General features: G+C 47.0%; 1 protein-coding gene across 3 annotated transcripts in view; it reads left to right on the top strand.

Moving 5' to 3' along the window:
• The window catches only part of LOC125953393 (uncharacterized), a 64,529-nt gene that overhangs the window by 26,805 nt on the left and 21,042 nt on the right, over positions 1–16,682 (top strand). For all 3 annotated transcript variants that reach the window (XM_049682940.1, XM_049682942.1, XM_049682941.1), the window contains one exon: positions 544–1,425. The gene's annotated coding sequence lies outside the window, so the exon portion shown is untranslated. The remainder of the gene's footprint in view (positions 1–543; positions 1,426–16,682) is intronic.

Genomic DNA, 16,682 nt, shown 5'->3' with positions numbered 1-16,682 from the left:
CACATTTGCTGCTAGTTTCAGTTCCGACCGCAACCCAGATAGTTGGCCCGGGGATGGTCGAGGAAGAGGCGGCTAGAGTAGTAGAGCCCTCGGTCTGATCGGTTTAAGGTTGGTGCGGAGAAACGCGCAACAGAAAACCTCGACGACTGATTTGATGGCTTCATCGGATGGATGGCGACTGGAAAAGCGATGAACAGGGCGCAGCAGCTCCTTCTCACCGGTGTGGCTCTTCTTCAACCACATGGATGTGCGTGTGTGTGTGTGTGTGCTAACCGGTTTCACTCGATCACGATCGTGTGCCGGTCCGTGACGTTACGACTCAACGTTCTTCGTGGTTTGCGGTGGTCGCTACGCTAGAACCTTCACCACGGCGTCGTTCACCATTGCTGCGTCTTCTACTCTCTGGGGGAAGGTGGTTTGCAAACGATAGGGGTTGTTGTTTGGATGCCCACCACCCGGCACACCGTCCCCCCCTTTTGCTTACTCCTACCTCGTGCGTCCGCTAATCCTACTTACCGCTTTTTCCTCTTCCACGTCTTCTAGCTCAGTGAAGGTTTGCTTCTTACAGGTTCTACCGGCCTGCCAGGTGCTGTCGGGTTGTTGGTCTAACGTATCTCGAATCCTCCAAAGTGCCGGTAGTGCATAGTGCGGTGTATGTTGAGAGTACGCCGGGTGTATGAGTACGTTATGCGTGCGCGAGAGCGTGATTTGGGCATCAGTGAGCATCAGAAGTGAATGTGTATGTTTGTCAGTGGCAGTGGCGGGCAGCAGAAGCATATCGAGCATATCGAGGCCGGGAACCGGGAGTTTTCCGTGGGCATTGTGTGCCTGTGTGTGATTGGGTGGGTTTTTCGTGTACGCGGCCAAACAGAATCCAATTGATAAATGTAGCCAACCGACATCAACAACACCCGTGGAGTGTAGTGTACAGTGCGAGAGGTGTCTTCTTGTTGTGCCTGTGCCGTCCGGAATGCCGGACCGAGGCGCCAAGCTCGGATAAGTGAGGAAGTGTGCAATGGATCGAAACGCGCCGCAGAACCGTACCTCGCCTAGCACCGGAGTGTTTTAATTTGACCAGACCCGGGTCCGTTTTTTTTTTCATTTTTATTTTTGTGTTTTCTATGATTTATGCTTCTGTTCTGTTTGGCCAGTGCGGTGTGTAGTGTGTTGATTTTGCGTTTCGATTCCCGAAACCCCCGTTCCGCGTTCCGAGCCCGTCGACCTAGGGGAACAAAGCCAGAGCCAGAGAAGTGTTGTCGGTGATTTGAGATCTGACGCGATTCGAACGGAAAACGACCGAGAGCACTATCCCGGTTTTTTGGTTCAACAGGAGGCGGCGCCATCAGTGTTTGCATCGAATCGAAAGGATTGAAGTGTAGGCTCTCTTGGAATCCAACGGAACGAAATCCATCAACAGCCGGCAAGGTAAGGGCAGAGCTTTTTTGTTGCAAATCTATTGCCGATGGGATGCGGCGAGGGGAGTCTCGGTGCTCGTTATCATGTACCGTGCACCGAGAACACGATAATGTGTTGGATGAATTCGATACGACTCTATAGAAAGTAGCTCGGAAGTGGCGTTGAATATTCAAGAAAAGGGGGGGCTCAAATTGGATTTCGTTTAGCTTATCACATCTGACTTAACCATGGTACTAATTGGAACCAATTTGGACCGATTGCATCATTTCAATGCAATGCGAGCTTTCGATATGGATGTGTGTGACATTAGGTGTCCAAATTGGCCTACTGGGTTGCATAATACTATGATGTGACAGAAGAGGTCTATCGTTATCTAATCTTGCATTTCAATCTAATTTGAACCTTGAGCCTTTTAGATTTCATGAGTGTTACGCTTAATTATCTATCTCCAATCTATCTACACAGAATGCAATTGATTAAATCTTGAATCTTCTGTTGCCTTTATGTTAGGGACAGCCCGTAGCCCGTATGCTCATAAAACGAAGCTTCGCAATTCGAAAGCCATGCGTAATGCGTAAATTTTCGTCAAAAGTTGATAATTGGGAAGCTATTTTTGAAACACTAACGGGAGTCAGTAATCGTGCGCCATGATTCAACCAAGTGCAAAGTTGAGACGTCAAACGTGCTTCAACATTGCGAAGAATACGTCGCAATTGGTATGAATCAACGCTCCATTGAATTTAGTAGAAATATGTTTCAATTGGTTCACAGAAACCAAAGTCATTAGTCAGTTTATACTTGCTCTGTGCTTACTAATTTTAGCTCTTTTTTTAACAATCTGGAGAGTATTATTTGCAAATTACTTGCGTAGAGGAAAACCGATAAAAGGATTGCGAAGAAATATTGAGATGATCGAGTATTTTCACTCAAAAAATTGGATTCTTTTTAATTTCGTTCGCATCTCTTGCATGCCTACAAAAAAAAAAAAGAATTCTTCATCATTTTGACAAACACTGATCGAGTGGCAAATGTAAAAAGCATCATTCTTGCTATCAGATCTACTCATCGAGGTGGGGGACACCCCATGATCAGTGCTGAGTTCATTATTTGGACAAATTGAAAACCGTTATCGCGAGCATCTGTCCCGAATGTGCATGTTTTTAATTTCCTCTGGCCTCACCACAAAATGCCATCTAGTTCCTGGGGCGTGGTACCGATGAGTAATTACCGGGGCACACAATCACATACCCCTGGCCGTCCCCTGGCCAACCTACCGCACACTTGCATCCGATGGTCCGTGAACGGTGTCTCCGAACCGGAGACCGGAATGTGTATGCGGCCTATTGTCATGTCGTGAGCTCATGCTCATGCTAACTTCCTGCCAAACCCCGATTGTGTGTGTGTGTGTGTGTGTGTGTGACCCCTACCCGATATCAAGTGCGCAATCTCTGTGACAAGTGGGGTCACCAGACGATCAACATCACCAACCATCACCATCATCATCATCATCATCATCACCGCGAGCATCGTGAGCATCAATGGTGTGCTGTTCAGCGTAGCGAATCACGGACGTTGGAGGTGCGGTCAAAGCACAATGCTCCCCTCTGATTGATGGTTTGTGGCCGGGTGAACATTCTTACTGTGCGCGGGTTCATTGCTGGAGAAGAAGGTCATCGCGCGGGGTGGGGGAGGGCTTAGGAAGTAGGGACGGATGATGGAGAAGTTATTCAACTTGATCAGCATCAATTTTAGGGCGGAGGGCAATCGCTGATCACAACGCTGGCTGGCTGGCCGGCATCGAAGGTCGCAGTGCACTCTCGGACGCACGAGAGCATCAATTAGAAGTTTTGTGTTCGGTTCGGCTTCAGAAGTTGACTGCTTCCGTTTCTGATCGTTCATCGAACACGGTTGATTACGGGCCATCTGTTTGCTTTCGATTAGGAGGAAAGTGATTCCTTCGCCTGCAAGTTCTCAAGTAGCGATGGTCGGATATACCGCGAGTTGATTTGCAACATTGACGCCATCATAAAGATGGGTTGCGCCAGTTGAGAGCTGAAGGGTTTCAGATTCTACCCTGCTCTGCTCCGTTCGACCTTGTGAATTTCGATTTGTTTATTTAAGGAGCATGGTCGACGACCATTTAGTACCTACGATGTGGTTTCATCAACCCACCGACTAAACTACCGAGCATGGAACTACAGGGAAAATGTTTTGCCGATTCGCCATTTGCTACAACTCCAACTAACTTTCTGCTCAGGCGGCGATCCATTGGCAACTCCTCCATGGGGTGTTGGCTAATTATAGGCCTCACGATGAATCGAATTATCATGTTGCCGCAAGAATAATGTCCATGGCGTCGTGGCGAATGACAACAACACATTCGCCCCACACCGGCGGTGGCGACGGTGGCACTGGTGGCGATCGCGCCGGATCGGACGATGGTGCCTCAAGGTCACCGCCGAGCCACCTCGAACACCTTAAAAGCAGAAAGCGAGGCGCCGGCCAATCGGAATCTTGCGGAACGCAAAATGCTCGACTGAAGAGGAGCTCGGCGCGCTGAACTGCAATTCCGTTGCTCGCCAAAGAAAACCAGGTCATCCGCTGTGTGTGTGCGCGGTTGATGGCCATGTTCGTGGTGATGGTCCGAAGAAACCTGACAGCAGATGGCAAGAAACAGAGGAAAACAGCAAAAGAGAGAGAGAGTGTGTGTGTCTGTAGCTCATTGCGAATGCGAAACACTTTTCGACAGACTTTTCCGGAGAGACGACAGTCGCCGTTCATGCCTATGCAATGCTGGTTTGGAGGACATCAAAGCGCCCCTCCCCTATGGCGGCGAAAGGCGACAGCTGGACCAGGTTAACCCCCAGAACAGCGTTATAGGAATATTTGGGCCAAAATGCGAATTCCTTGGTCGTAGAGAAAATTTGCAAAATTGGCTCCACTAGATTAGATCATCCTGAACGACCCCAAAAGACGATGCTGCTGGTGTGCATTTGGTCGACAACGAATGCATTTAATTGCATTCTCTACAACCTTGCTGCTCTCTCCAATTTGAACGCTACCGTCAATTCACCTTCTGCATTTGCTGCTGCTGTTGCTGCTGGCGTGTCGGCAACACCTGCACCCTAACCTGTAATCCTGCCCGGTCTGCATGGTCCGAGGGTCGACCGGTCTTTGTCGGTTGCAGCAGTCGGTCGTCCCATTAAAATGTTTCTTACTTGCCTTGAAATTCTGTCGCGAGACACCCCGTCTCGTGGCGAGCGGCATTATTGCCCCATTTTCGTCGCCAGATCCAGCACGCGGAATACGGGTTTAGCGGGATGCGGGATGCCCGTCGTTCTACTGTTGTTGTTGTTGTTGTTGTTGTTGTTCGTTAGCTGCAGCTCTTTCAGCCCTGCCAGGCTGCCTTTTTGTTTGATGAGTCGCCGGGTCGCAAGATGCAGACCATTATTTGCATATTGTTGTTGCGCTCGGCATACGGCGCTCGAGGCACCCGCAGCGCGCGCTTTTGTCTTTAGCGAAGGGGGAAGGAAGGCGGGCACACATTACCTTAGCCTTAGTGTCTCGGTCGCTTCCTGCGTATAATGATGCTGTGAGCTATGGTTGCACGCGTGATGTTGATGTTCATTAGTCATTCAACGCTTTCTTTAGGACAGATTGGACTCTGGTGGGTCTCTGCTCTGGTCCTTGGAATGCAGCCCATATGAGTACTGGCATGCTTTTACATTAATCATTTCATTACAGTCAACAGCAGCGTGTGAGGACGCTTTATTGCATCCTCGGGAAAGGTGTGTAGCGCTGTAATTTGCATCACGACATTCAGCTATTTACCTGAAATAGGTTTTGGAAGTCTTACAGAAGTACCTTTTTTAGCATCTTGGATTAGATTCGTCTCTTTTCTTTAGCGTAAAACATCTTTTCTATGATCAAACGTTTCTCTTTCGCGCTCTTCAATAAATAAGCTCTTCTAGAAGGAATATCCTATATGCCGCATTGCATTCAACCAGCAACTATTTATGTACCTGTTGAAGATGCAGTTGATCGAAGCTACCATTGGTTAAAGAATGGTTAGCAACGGGATTATAAGGGAGACGGTGGATGCACGAGAGTTAGTTAGTTAAAGAGTTGGTATTAGTTAACAAGGTTAGAGTTGGTTAAGTGGGAGTCAGAAATGTCAGTGAAATCCTTCGAGTACTGTATTTTGTTATCTGTATCAAAATAAGATCTGAAGAATTAGTTACCGTTGGATATTTAAAAAAATGTATTACAGAAACCAACACTAGTCCCTCCAGCTTGGTTATGGCCGTAGCGACTACATTGCAAACCGTAGCCGCATACTCTCGCCCTATTGCCATTAAAGACAAGATCAAGAAGCGTACCGAACGTACCGCACCAGTAACGTACCGCTGCACTGGACAATTATTTAATTAAAATCTCACTCTCTCTCTCTCTCCATCCATCAAACTCGTCGTTACCGCTGCCACCGGTGACTACGGGTGCGGCCTACAGCGCAAGTCAATATGCAATCCATCTTAATCGACGGGAAAGTCAATGATGATGGTAATCAACACAATGGATTACGATCCACGTCACAGTACCACCGTCGCGAGAGAGCGAGAAAGAGAAAGAGAGAGAGAGCGGGTGTGATTTTAGTGCCACTGGGCCACTGGAGTCAAGTGACTAAGACTGCGGCCAGGTCGATTCTGTCGATTCCAAACCGCAGACAGACGAACTGATTTACATTTTCTCACGGAACACATTTACTTTGTCGGTTATCTCGGCTTGGCCATTACACCTAGGGTTGGGTGGGAGGGATGTATGCTTCTCCCACCACAAAGTCACACCAACGTCCGCTCGTGCTCGTGATGCTGCACTGCAAGAGGCACATGTAAACCTACGACGACAGGCTCGCCAAGCAGCCGCAGTGAGAACCTTTAACAGTATGTTAAATGCGCTACCGGTCCCTGGTGTGGACAGTTTGCTGTGGCACCGTACACCGTTTCATTGTGAGCTGAACCACCGTGTATTAACGTGTATCGGTTGATTGTGCAATACATGGAGAACGCGGATGTGAATGCGGCAGAACTGAGCCACACGGAGAGCTGCGTTTGTACCGTGCCCGGACAATTATTCCACCATTATCCTCCCGGCGCAAGGCAATCCATCGACCGCCACATCGACAGAGTGTGTGTGTCTCTCTTGTAGCAGCAGTAGCAGTACTACCCTATCCCCGGACAGCACTCGATGGTGGACAGATTTTCGGTTGAGCAAACCAGAGTTGCGTCTCGCAGCACGCGGGGTTATGTGATAATTATGAGCCCGTCGAGCGACCCCTTCTTCTTGTTCTTCTTACACGATACAATGGCACCACCGGTGGGGAGTAGTGGGACCGGTGTTTCAGCTCTTCTCAAGGTCGAGACACTAGTTACGGGCGCTGGCCGGGAAATCCGTGCACGCCAAAAACAGACGCGGCGGCCATTGAGTGTAGCATAAAGCGAACGGACGAAACCTTTTCAGAAGGGGGGAAAAAGATGGCCTTGGAAGTGGTTCTTTTTTATGATTTCGTTTTACTGGGAGGAAGAACAAGTAACTAGCAGCAGAATGAAATGCCACACCAATCGCTCCGCTCCGTGAAACATGGAAAAGGCGTGAAGTGCAAACGTGGGGCCGAGAAGCGAGAATTGAAGTTCTGCAAGCGCGGCAGTAAACAGTGGCTGTAAGGCAGTGGCAATGTTGTTCCGCTTCGGTTTCTTCGGTCAACCACTTGGTGGCCTTCAAGCGCAATTTGGAGATGGTTTGTGTGTATTCGCCACAACAGATGCTACAGAGATACGAAGGTATTCGGAGGTTTTATCCATTGCTTACCTTAAAAATGTTTAAAGCACCCCTGGCAAAGAATGGAAAAAGCGTAGCGAATGGATAGTACCTTATCCTTTCACGATCGGAAACCAACCTTCCAGACCTGTTTCCGGTCATCGCACGATCCACCAGCACCATCGGATTAGATACAATCAGGAAGTGGGCAATTGGAAGAATATTATTCCTCTCTCTCTCCTCTGACTCTGGTGAGGGTTTTCCATTTGTTCTCGCTCTGCCAACCTTCCAGTCGGTCATTCCGAGTTTGCCAGCCGGAATGCGTGTCCGTGCGACGCAACGCCTGCCCGGAAGTGAGCTGGCAGAACCCCGGCCCCTGGCCTGGCCCGAAGATTAGAAGTGGACCCCGGCTTTTGGGGGATTTGTTGCGCCTCTCTCGGGCACGCTGTGTAATGCCGCTGAGTGCCCACAAAGTGGACCCGAGAAGCGAGACCATGCGGCCCGAATTGGCGGATGTTGGACGGCAGAACCCAAATGGAACTGTCAAATAAAAGCCCAGCAATGACTTTCGATTTTCCACCTGGTGCGGATTGGTGTACGGCCGGTCAGAAGACACGCAGTCAGCAACAAGTGATCGAGATTCTTCTCTCTCTCTCGCTCTGTATGTTCTTTGCCTTTTTTGGGTTTCTAAAGTGCGATTGTTAAAATGCGGGTTGAATTGCGTGCGTGGCCAGAATGCTGGAGAGCCGTTCTGGTCTTTATGTTCGTTCCGCACGACTGGTGGACTCGTTGAAATGTGACGCGCTTTTTGCTACAATCCAATCATCGAGTAGTTACGGGGTGTATTTACAGCAATCCCTTTTCACTGGGTTTAATGTTGTTTGATAAGTACATTAACGATTAACAAAGGAGAAAATGCACTTTTAATGAGGCGAGTTGTTGAAGTACTTCAATCTAGAGAAATGTTTTTCTATTAGTAAAGCGTTTTTACTGCTATTTTTAACAATTTCACCGTTTGCTAGGCAACTTTTTATAGACTTTTCTACTCTGTTCAGATTACTCTGGAAGTGTTACGAATTTTGTCCACCGTTAGACTTTCATATAGTCAATTAGAATGTATGTGTTGTTATTAAATGTTTTCAACTACTTACTCATTCGATTTTTCTTTTAAACATTTAAGTTGCTTTTTTATTTCTAATTTTTTTTACTTTTTTGAATCGATATTGTTTAAACTTTATATTTAAAACTTCTATTGTTAAACCTACTTTGTTAACAAATTTTCCATAGTAAACATAGAAACAGTAAACTGTTACTCTCCATATAAAATGATCGAGCCCCCTGATTATGCGATTAACGCTGCTAGGTTTATCCAAATCGGGGATGATTAATTCCTTTCCGAATCGAAAAATATAATATTAATTGAGTAATTAATAATTTAGCTTTCCATCAATTCAATTCCATTCGCATAGCACCTTCTACTTCATCGGTTGCGAATATTGAAAAACCCAAACACCCCTTTTCGCGTGTTGGGCCATTTTTAAGGTAGATTAGCGGCGCCAAAACGTGCGAACAGTGCAAAATGGCTCCCCACCGCCGGTTTTTCACCGTGCGGCCAAACACTCAATCAACGCAAATCGATCTTCATCACCATTTTGATACATATACGCCCCATAATGGTTTTCGTCACGTAAAGCACACCTCACCGGTGGCCGGCGGTTTGAGGTGCCGTGTGTGAACCTCATTACTCTCCTGCACCCAGGCTACCGGGCTATCTTAATCTCTAGGATCTCCGATGGACCTGTGGATGAGCACAACCCGGCCCACGATCATTACCGGGCTGGTTAGACCCTGACGTCGGGCGTTTCACGAAATTTCACGGTTTTCTTCGCCGTCGTCGACGATCGCGCACTTTTCGCTTTTGATCGACGCTTGGTGCACACCTTTCTCCATACGGTTGCGTGAGACCACCACACGAGCCTGGTTGGTCTAGCGCCACAGCTGCGTTGTCTGCCTGCACCGATATCATCGGAATGATCACGATGTAAATATCGATTCTGGGATTTAGGCGTTTGGAGCTTGAGTTTTACTTTCTTCCGCATACCTTAATCCGTTCGTCTGTTTTGGCCCGAACAAGATGGGTGTGGGGGCTGTTTTGATCGTGTCGCAATTATGCTACCACCGATAAGGGAATGTATGCCGAGGAAAGTTTCTGAATAATGCGGGGTTTCATCGAGATATCAAATGGTTTCGGGTTTAAACACAATTTGTACTTGCATCCGTCCGGCGCCGGCCGAAACATGCGCTTGTTGCTATCTTATCGAAGCGGTTTCGGGTAATCAGAAACATGGATTTCTAATGTGGCCACGGTCTGTGTGTTGATCGCTGATTATGTGTCATACTTTCAGATTGGGTGGGAGCGCGGGACCCCTTTCCTTTTCGTTACAGCGAACGGTCTAATCGTAAATAGTGATTTTCACCTTCAAATCCAATTTTCCTCCTTGCGATCATGTTGCGTGGACGAAATCTTATTTTCTATGGCATTTTCCGTAAGGTCGGAACGATTGTAACGAAAAGCTAATTGCATTCTAAAGGTCAAGGGAAAGGCTTTCCGGGCAGAGCAATGATGGCATTGGTGAGAGGCATTTTAACCCAAAAACAAAGCTTCTCCCCGTATAGGACACTGAACACATAATATGTGACATTTGGTAATGAGTTGCGCGAGGTTAGGACGCTAAGTATGTTGTATATACTTAAGACAATAGGAGAATCTGAGCAGCAACCAGTCACCAGGAAAAATTTGCAAAATAGTTGTAGAACTACAGACCCTATATCATTTAAAGGGAGGGCTTCGGTATTTTATTTTAATTTTTTGCATTTATTGCTTATCCTTTCAAGATTATTGTGTAAAATTTGGGGATCAATCAAAGCCAAACTGACGAAGATATTGATTTTTGAAAAACAGAGTTTCATACAAGGCTCAATGCATCTCGCGACTTTGAATCGCGATTCCCCAAACCTGCGAAGTTGGTGCCCATCGTAGCATGAAAACTACCGGACCGATCGATTTGAAATTTTGAACATATAATCTGTACACTATTTGCCAGGTAGCCCCGTCGAATTTTTATAAAAATTGTTGATACTATTTTTTAAATATTTTTTTTAATTATGTAAAGTGTCGTTTTTTGAGGCAATATCGAAAAAAAGCATCACTTTTTCAACTTCAAAAATCTGCCAAAAATCGAAAACTGGGAAATTTAACAAAAACTCGACGGGGCTACCTGGATAAACTTAAAATCTAACATAAGAATATTCATTTGAATATTTCTGATGACCCAGCACGTGGCTATGATGGGCACCGCAAACAGTATATTTTTGCAAACTTGCCTTTCTAGATTGGATGCCATGAACGTAGTGTTGAACAAATCTTTCCCAAAATAGAACCAAATGTTCCTGAAAAGTTGTAGTTTAATATGAGATTATTTTGCCAAATTTAAGTTGAATGGTTTCTTCACTAAAAATCGTCAAAAATAAGTCCTTTTCCTTGAGCCGAAATAACCATAGCCCCCCCTTAAAATCTAATCACAAGGTCTTTGTTACTCTTTAGAGATTGGAGAGGAGTATAAACCGAAATACACATCCAGCATCCTTCTGCTGGCTGCTAGTAGCAGCCAAGTGCACGACACTCCGTATTGCTCTGTCCAACTCTGTCCAGCATGCATCCCAGTAAATCACCTTGATTCGCCAAGCTTTTGCACGCTTTCACTAGCTCGAACACCAAGCGGCCACCAAGGTGTCGGTGCCGATGTAATCACCAGCGCGACCATAGGAACGACCGTACGAGCCCCCCGTCAGTGAGACATACCACGTCCGGGTCAGTCCCTAATTGGCGCCATCTTGGTGGTGGCGGCTACTCTCCGCTGCATTTCGATGCGTTTCGCTGCGTTGAACCGGTGGCCTGGCCATCGATCGGCCACAGAGACAGAGAGCGAGCAAAGCCTACGACGACGACGAGGAGGAATCGGTCACGTTCGAATCGGGTCCGCAGCCGCTCATGTTCCGGGAAAATCCAATGTCTTCACCCGTTCGATCTGTATCAAAGTTCAGGCCGCTCTGCTGGCGCACAAAGTGAAAGCATGTCCCCCCCCCTACCGGTGTGCGGTCCGCGATAGATCGCGAAAATGTTCGATGAAAAGCACATGAGCAGCAACAGCGAAGACCGCAGACCCCGCCACCAATCAACTCGATCGACAGCAATGGAACGGAACACCCCGTCTGACCAGACTAAGCCTCCCCTCCTGCCCGACATGTGGACGGAGACGGCCGGCGTGACTCCGTAGAGTTCGCTTTATTAATTGACCTAATTTAATCACCCAAACTTCATCGCTTCTTCGCCGGGTCAGACAATACCAACACGCGCGCGCCCGCTGCTGGGGTCCATGCGAGTTGGGGAAGTTCCATGATGATATTGGAATGTTTTGGAGTGGGAAGTAGCCAACACCTTGGACTGGATCAACAGTCTGGCCTCTGTGGCCTGAGTTGATTAAGGTCCGAAACCCGGTTTGCTCGTTTTTGGTTGGGAGCAGAACTTGGGGTCTTGGCGCGTCCTGCCGCGGCTACTACTAGTGACGGTCCGTAAGTTGAGGGTAAGCGAGTAGCTGTCGTTTGAAGATCAACTTTTCTGGGTCAAGAGTCTCCGTGTTCGCGAGACCGGCCGGCCGGCTGTTGGGATTGGCCGGACAAAAGGGAACGAGTAAGCCGAGATCCGAGACCAAAACCGACGCAAACGTGCCCGAATGACATCATTTAACGGCTAAAACGGGTTTGCGCGGAACTTCTCCGTGCTTCTTGTGGTCCGTGGTTCAGTTTTTTTTTCTTCTCTGGATCCAGAGGTCGGTCGCCGTGCCTTTCTCTAGAGCTTGGAAGCTGCTTGGTCCGTGTTTGTGTGTGAACAGTTAGCTAGCGAAAAGAGTACTTTCTTTGCAGTGTGGATTGCGTATTAGTCCCGTGGGATTGAGTTATTGGTCAAGCAGTATTTAAAATACGCAAAAAGGAATGAGGAACGCGAATGAGGAACACATTTCCTTATAAAAAAAACAGTAAATACGGAAGATATCGAATTCATTCTGAAGACCATTTCTTTTGGTATCTAAATGCGCAAGAAGCGATTGTTTCTTGGTTAGTTTGGAAAGTTTGGTATTCGACACTGATACTAAAAGGTATCGAAATCTGGTTCTTTAATTGAAAAATATATTAATTTAACAAATTTAACCATTCGTATTACTCTCATAAGTTAACGGAAACAAAATTATAGGCGCTGATTAAGGGACTTTTCGGTCTTACAGTAACAAAAATAATTTTAAAAATTAGCTAAAGTGAGATAAGTATGTAAAATGATTTTAGATAGATTAGAACAGATTTTCCTAAATTCTGATTACTGGAGACAGATAGTAATGACATGTGCTGTAAAAAAGAGTCTAGAAACCAAATTTGTTCGATCGATTGGAGATCATGCAGTGTCCTTTATTAGGGAAATAAACTGATGAGTTTCATTGAGTTGTTGCCGCAAAAAGTTAAACAGACCTGTTCCTAATACGAGCCTCGTTCATGGTAATTGTATTTTCTGTAATTGAATTACAAGCGACAATGCATCCCATGTCCTAGTTCGTTTCAAGCAATCAAAGTTTGTCGATGTGTCAATTGATGATTGGTCGATGGGGCACTTGTTGATTGGCTACACTCCAATAACGACCATTTGCTTGTTGAATCATAACCGAGCTGTGCCAACGGTCGTCTTCTGAACATGATGTTGGATTATTTTTTAGAGAGAGATTCGTACATTACTTACGTTTAAATGTGAGATTGCAAGATTAAATTGTAACTTAAATTTATCTTTTAATTTTCAAATACTTCTTAATAGCGTGAATGCAAGGCAGACGCTGTAATTGGTTGGATTTCTCTGTGTCTCACTTTAAATGTATCGAGCAATAGAATCCATTTGCACCTTTGGACAAGAACGAGCCATCGTTTAAGATAGCGGGACATAATTATGTGTTTAATTTAATTAGTTTTCTCGTTTACGGCTGCAGTCACTGCAACACCTTTTAAACCTTCGTCCTTTAAACCTCGCGCTATGTGAGTCACGCGAGATTCGCATTCAACAATCCGTTTCGTCGAAGCCCCCAACAGGAACGGCGCGTTTCGTAGCTCGTGGCTTCGTTGCACCGTCGCAGGGGCACAGGGAATTGGATTATTTTCTCTCCATTTTGATCCACTGTTGCGGCTCCATAAATGCCGAAACACACACATACCAAACGCTACCAAACCGGGAGAGGCAGCAGCTGCTCATTAGCGAATCGAAGATGTGATGTTGCAGCACCCACAACCCACAAGATTGCGACCCCCCCCCGCCCCTGGGGAAGGTGGCCACGCTTTGGCAATCTTGCTGCACTCCACCGATGGCACCCCCGGTTGCTTCGTCACCAGACAGCCATCGCCATCGCGCAGCATTCGCTGCGATTTCGTGGCGATCGTGGCACGCTTTAGCACGAAATCGAAAAATGCCATGCGGGTGGCACTGTGCGAGGGTGGTAATGATGGCGACTGGAATTCATAATCGCGGGACGCAAGAAGCAATCAACCGAGCAAACGGCACGATCTTGTGTGGTTTACCGGCGCACGCACGCACACCCGGGTGCGGCCGATGGAAAAAGGTGTGAGAGACTGTTCAAGCTCTGGTCTCTGGCCGCTCCTAAGCTTTAACGAGCAGACCACTCATCCATCCCCCTCCTTTCAATCCTCCCACCCCCCTTGCTGCTGCTGCCAAACTGCTGGCGAAAATGGCCGGCCGATCGATTCGGGGGTTTTTCTCGATTGACGAAACACTTTTCATCTGTTCTTCGCCGTTTGCTGTTTCTTCTTTCTTCACTTCTCCTTTCTACCTTTGCCACGGGGAGAGGGTGGGTGTTGGTGCCCGGGTCCATACCGTTTTTCATGCATACCCCACCAAACACTCAACATGGCTCCCTCCGATCCCCTCCTCCGATCAGTCGAGGACAAACAGCTGCGGTTCGAGTTTGCTTTTTGGGGTATTTCACCAGATCATCGGAGAGGGAAAACTGCTGATCCGTTAATTGGACTATTTTTAATGAATTTTTCACTTAAATGACGCAACGATCCCTGGCGCGCCGGTGGAAGGGCCAAGCGCTTGAGCCAGTAACTTGAGGATTGTGGAGCAAAAAAAAAAACAGTTGATATGTGCGTGATATGTTCTTCGATGGGATTCATCGTTTGAGCGACATTTGAGGACTAATATGTAGTATCTATTCGATTGCTTTGGAGCTTATGCCGTAGATGATTTGGTTACTTCTTTTCGTTGATGAAAAAAATAAATCAAGGTGGTCTTATACTAACTGGACACTTTATTTTTTGTTAATATGCGGCCAAAATTCAGAATGTGATTTTATCCATCGCTATTAGTGTTTAATAACTTATTTTTAGAGTAGAAAATAGTAATAAAAAGTCTCGATTTGAAATTGTGATCCTTGAAGATTTTCTGGAACAAACTGATGGTGGTCTTATAGTAACTGGACAGAGTGTATAAACGATGACATAACGATTTTAGATCAATTTCTTCTCTCAATTCTCAATTCGCCCAAAAAAGTTACATAGATGTTGATGAAAAAAAGCTTTTCTGTTTGAACTAACAGAGATACGTTTTTATCAACAGTAAGGATGCATTCATATTAGAATCCTATTAATCCTGCTCCCTAATCCTAAATAGCAACTCAAATGAAGCCCAAAACCTAAATTCCTACAGCAACCATACAAAAAGGATACTCCATTGCTGTCGTATCCATTTACAACAATCAAATACTCCTCTACACCTCGTTGACAATAATTTGCATTTACAGGAATGCACTAGAATGAACTTCAGCTAAAAGCTGGAATTAAAATCGTGATTCCCTCATCACATTCTTTTCCCTACCTCCTTCAATGCCAGTAACTTCGGGCTTCGGGGGTATACCTTTAGCAACATGTCTCCAAAAGCGACATATCACACTGGCACACCGTTACATGACATTTAAAGTCAGTGCGGGTTCAATTAACAGCGAGAGACAGTCCGCAGCGACTCCCTGCCGTGTGCAGCGTTACCACATGAGCCGGTGCGGTCCCACTGATAGCCGTTCGACATTTGCACAAAACCGTTTTCCAAACCCATTTCTATGGCTTCCCGGGTTCCGGGGGCAGCCCAACCCCTGGCGCGACTGCTGCTCCTGCTGCTACTGCTGCTGCTGCTGGAGTCTATCGGCGTAAACACACACCTTTGGCCGCCGGTAAGGCGCCACCAGCAGCACGCAGCTGAGAAGCAGTCGCTAAAGTTAGCGAGCAACATCGCCACGACGGCATCGCCGCCTTCATTCGGTTCAGGTGCGCCATAAAGGAAACTGTGAATCATGTTACGCCAACTCACGCCAACATACACGTGCGCAAAGAAGGTCCTCCTCCATCTCCTTCTTCTCCTTCTTCTTCTCCTCCTCCTCCACAGTGATTAGCTTGAGCTAACCGTTAATAGAGCTAAATCTTCATCGTCAGCGCTTAGCCACGACCGCCTGCTGGTGCTAGCGGCGATCGCCCAGCACTAACACTGCGAGCAGGCGTGATTCAATGACGCGAATCTGCTGCGCCACCGGTACCCTATTCACCGGTTTCCCCCACTCCAAATGAGAGGGGCAGGGCTTTTGCATAATCATAATCTTCCTTCGCGGCGCGGCGCGGCACAGCGCGGCGCAGCGTTACACCTTAGCTTTCGGTCAATCTAGCTAGCAGGAAGTGGAAATCAGTTTTTCTTTTCTCCTCTTTCTCGTGCTCGTTGCCCTACGTCTTCTCAGGTTGCTTACGAAGACATTTCCGCAATGTCGCGCGGGCATGTCGAGTACGCTGCTGGAGCCGGTGCTGGCCCTCGCATATCAAGTGCCCGGACCCGGTCAGTCCGAACTGATGACAGAGCAGGTTACTCGCATGGTCGCGTTGGTCGAGATTAGCATGCTTTCCATTGAATGTGCATGGCTCTCTCTCTCTCTCTATCTTTTTCCTTCTGCGGACTAAACCTTTATCACTCTTTTTCTTCTTATCGGTCCCAAAGCAATGCAGGGAATGCCGGAAGCTTCCCGGGGGTCCGGTTTTCCACTTTCGATTTTAATATCTGCCAATCCGGTGCCACCAAGGATAACATTGGGTTTGGCTTATGCAAACAGACAAACATTTGCTAGCTGGTGGAAAACGCTGCCGTGGATTAATACCAGAAATGTCCCGGAATTGAATAAATTGCGCCGTCTGTGGCCGAGTCCTCGGAATTGGTGTCAGGATGACAACGCCCTGAATGCTGCCAGACGTTTCTTGTTTCGCGCATCCTGCTCTCCATCCGAGAGCTGCATCCGAGCATTATGCAACCC

The sequence above is a fragment of the Anopheles darlingi genome, chromosome 3, assembly GCF_943734745.1.
Source record: "Anopheles darlingi chromosome 3, idAnoDarlMG_H_01, whole genome shotgun sequence".
In the NCBI taxonomy this organism is placed as follows: Eukaryota; Metazoa; Arthropoda; class Insecta; order Diptera; family Culicidae; genus Anopheles; species Anopheles darlingi.
The sequence above is the reverse complement of the archived record's forward strand: the minus strand, read 5'-3'. Positions and strand labels throughout refer to the sequence as shown.